Genomic DNA, 4,287 nt, shown 5'->3' with positions numbered 1-4,287 from the left:
AGACATGCTTTTGCCTGTCTCTTCTCAAAGCTCATTTTTCCAGTGCTTGGCTCAACAGCCCTCACCGTTTGTTTTTACTGTTTTGTTCTCACTGTCCTGTTTTTGTTACCACTTTCACCCTCTGCAAAAAGTCCCAAATTTTATTTAATTTGCTTTGCAGGAAGGACTGCTTTAACAAAGTCGCATCTTGTCCCTACCTTCAAAATACGGCGTAGATAAAACAGGAGACAACTGATGAAGGGAATGTTCCTTATGTTGCCTCTATTTGTTTCTTTCATTATTTGAAAAAATGTTCGATTTCGATGTTTTTGTTTTTTTATGTTCTCATTTCTCATTTTGTTCATGTTTTTTTTTATGTCCTGTACCCATACATGCATGCATGTATACATACATATGTAGATATGTACATATATGTATTTATATATGCATATATTTATATATTATTTATATTATATATAGATATATGAGCAGAATTTAGGTTAGTTGAAATATGTTTGTCACAAATTTCAACTGCTAAAGGCAAATACACTGCAGTTACCGTGGAGAAATAGTCTCTCTTATGGTAAACTGGTGTGAAAACACCAGTTCGTTTAGTGTTGCCATCTGTCAGGTATCTCAGACATCGATGTTTCGAGTTTTTTGACTCTTGTCAATGAGGTCTGCCTAAGAGAGGCAACTTTGAATGAACTAAATAAAGTTTGTAGCTTTATATACACAGACATACAAGAAGTAAATAGACACCTTTAATTTTCAAAATCTTTTATTTGATGTTAATTGGTTGAAGGAGAGGTTTTCTTCTAGCTGCTTGTCCATAATACCCAACCTTATGCAGATATGTAACACATATTCTCAGACTAACTTCTAGCTGTTTTGCAATGTCAGAAACCTTTGAATGGGATTTGGTTTCCATAAATTCTCTTCAAACAGCGAAACTTCCTTTCCGAGGACCCAGGTCAGCCGGGACGAGAATCTGGTGATTCTTTTCCTTGGCCTTTGAATTGCACTATAATTCTATTAACAATGGCAAGAGGAATTTGAAGATTTTCGGCAATTTTTCGCTGGCTAAAACCAACCTCAGATTGCCCAACAATACAACCTCTTTGAAAATCTGACAGTTCTGCTGGATTTTTTGTGCATAGCATGGTTACTCTTCGCAAATGTTTAATGACACCTGGAATGAAAAAGAATAATTACATTGTAAATTCTACACCGCAGAAAACATATCAAGACACTTTATGTGGTTTAGAACATAAACTGCATAATATTTTATTTTATGCTGTTAAATGTATTAATTCTTTCTGTTTTCCTCACATACTGTTTTTGTTCTGTTATCTTGGTGCTGTACGGTGGATTAATTTAAGACTTTAGCTCTTATTTCTAGCAGGTGTATTCTTTTTAAGCATCATTACACTTTGTGCGAATTCATAATTCATAGCTATATAATGCCATTTTACCTGCGATTCACCTATGTTACTGCTGTTGATATCATCAATTTTAAACTTTATCCACAGATAATATGAACAGTAGTGACATTTCAAATCTCATATATATATATATATATATATGTGCCGAGCGAGATCGTTGCCAGTGCCCCTGGACTGGCTCTTGTGCAGGTGGCACATAAAATGCACCATTTTGAGCATGGCCGTTACCAGTACCGCCTGACTGGCCTTCGTGCAGGTGACACATAAAAGCATCCACTACACTCTCTGAGTGGTTGGCGTTAGGAAGGGGCATCCAGCTGTAGAAACTCTGCCAAATCAGATTGGAGCCTGGTGTAGCCATCCAGTTTCTCCAGTCCTCAGTCAAATCGTCCAACCCATGCTAGCATGGAAAGCGGACGTTAAACGATGATGATGATGATGACATACATGCCAAACTTCTTTCAGTTGTCCTCCACCAAATCAATTCACAATGTTTTGGTCAGCTCATGTCTATAGTAAAACACACTTGCCCAAGGTATTGTGCAGTGGGACTGAACCTGAAACCACATGGTTGGGAAGCAAGCTTCTTAACCGCACAGCTACACCTGAGCCTCTAAAATGTGTGCAAGTGCATGTGTGTTTGATGTTCTTTGCTGCAGATTTTCCTCAGGTCAGGTGTCATTGTTGCCAACCTTCAACTGTTTTCAAGCCTGGTAATGTTTTTTTTCCCAAGGCTGGATGTGTTTTGACTGGAAATGAAGGATGACACTTGTATGATGGTGACACTCGTGTCTCTCTATGGCATAACCCCAACACGAGGAGGCACAAACATTGCTGCATGTTATAATCATATCTCAAACAAATAAAATAACATGAAATATATGCATGTACATGAAATGGTATGAAATATACGCATGTATATGAAATGGCATGAAATATATGCATGCATATGAAATGACATGAAATATATGCATGTATATGAAATGACATGAAATATATGCATATGAAATGACATGAAACAAATGAATGTATATGAAATGGCATGAAATATATGCATGCACATGAAATGACATGAAATATATGCATGTACATGAAATGGTATGAAATATATGCATGTATATGAAATGACATGAAATATATGCATCTACACCCATTACTTTTTTCTCTATCTTCCAATGCATTGTTTGCATAATTGTGTTTGTATATGAAACATAATTTTCACTGCTAGCTTCAAATTCTAAAGAAAATCGGCAGAGATAACTTTAAAAAATATTTGAATCACACTGCTAACACAGGTAGGACATAATATTGACTGAGAAACCCTAAATATATTTGGTAGTTTATCCTGGTTGCTAAATGAAAGACAATGTCCCTACAAACAATTATTATTTAAGATTTTGATAAAGTAATAATTATATTTATCAGATTCTTAAATATATTGGTTTAAAGAATAGTTTTAATGTAATCATTACCTCATTAAGGATTTCATATGTTGATAAACAGTTCTGTTACCAGAAACCTCACAATGGTGGAATATTCCTTCCTCAATTTTATCAATGACTAAGTGGTTGCCATTGACAACAAATCTGCAGTGACTGCTTTATTGATTGGTTTTATTGTTGTTTTTGAAATGCTCAACCCAGATCTTCAATTTGATATTATCCATAGAGATATGGTAACTATGGTCCTGCCATAGACGTACTTCCATTTGGTTTTCCTTCCCCAAGCAATATTACAATGACTCATCAGACGAAATGTTGCTTTTATTTCTTTGCTGGACCTCATATGTATTAAGCCTCAATGTTTAATTTTAGGGTCCATTCATTGTTTAACCCTTCTGGGACCATATTTCTACTGCAATACACTGATTTTGTTTCAATTAGTTTGTTAGGGTTAGAGTTGTTTTGTTGGCTATTTGATGGTCTTAGGAGGTGACAACAGGTTGAGTTGATGAATGAAAACATGTTTCTTGGGCTGCGTGAAGAAGTAACTGAATGTCACCCACAAACATTCAACAGAAGATTTTATTGTTGCACATAAAAGACAAAATGCATTGGTCTTTTACAAAAAGAGAACAGCAATAATTACAGGCTGGGAGAGAAGGAAAAACCATGCTGCGTTTGAAGAAGTTACTTATGAGCCATAGAGTGAATGTTTAGTTTAGTCTGTCCAAGAACCTGGAGAAGTCTGCACAAATATCTGGAACTGTCAGATGTGACAAGAATGGAGGCACATATTGCTCCGCTGCCTCAACATTCTGCATGGCAAGAGGTGAGATGTGTGAATGAGTCACCCACTCTTAATGCTCTGCAAAGAATTTAGGCGCCAAAACTGGCTTTATATAGGGCACAAGAAAATTCTAGAAGATTGAATCACGACTGCTTGACACCTACTGGTTGCTTAATCGACCAATCATGTGAAGTAACTGTGGTTTAGTTGTGATGTATGACAGGGTATCCAGTGGTTTGGTTTCAAATCCCTGCAACACGTTTTTTAAATAATAAAGAATTTAGTAATATAATATTACTAAGCTGGTGAAATTTTTTTGAGAGGAAGTTTTAATTTAGATTACTTTAACTCTTTTGTTACCATATTTCTGTTAAAATACACTGTTTTTGCATTGACCTGAATAATAATAATAATGATAATAATGATAATAATAATAATGATGATGATGATGATGATGATGATGATAGCATAGTAGGTGCATTAGATATGATAAAAAAATATTCAGACAAATACATAACAAAAACGCCAGGACTTACAAATATATATAACATACAGAAAATTGCACTACTGGGCACTGCACACATCCTATGCAAAACACTTTCAATACAGTAACCATAAGAGCATCACAGCAAAC

At 35.4% G+C, this 4,287-nt stretch overlaps 1 long non-coding RNA gene across 1 annotated transcript; it reads right to left on the bottom strand.

Annotated features, from left to right (window-relative positions):
• Window positions 1-742: 742 nt before the first annotated feature.
• On the bottom strand, window positions 743-2,974 carry LOC128250894 (uncharacterized). Its single transcript, XR_008266830.2, has 2 exons — window positions 2,897-2,974; window positions 743-1,171 (listed from the first exon to the last, which is right to left on the bottom strand). It is a non-coding gene; the product is annotated as an uncharacterized LOC128250894 (long non-coding RNA).
• Window positions 2,975-4,287: the final 1,313 nt, after the last annotated feature.

Source organism: Octopus bimaculoides, chromosome 1, assembly GCF_046866305.1.
Source record: "Octopus bimaculoides isolate indiv1 chromosome 1, ASM4686630v1, whole genome shotgun sequence".
Classification (NCBI taxonomy): domain Eukaryota; kingdom Metazoa; phylum Mollusca; class Cephalopoda; order Octopoda; family Octopodidae; genus Octopus; species Octopus bimaculoides.
The sequence above is the reverse complement of the archived record's forward strand: the minus strand, read 5'-3'. Positions and strand labels throughout refer to the sequence as shown.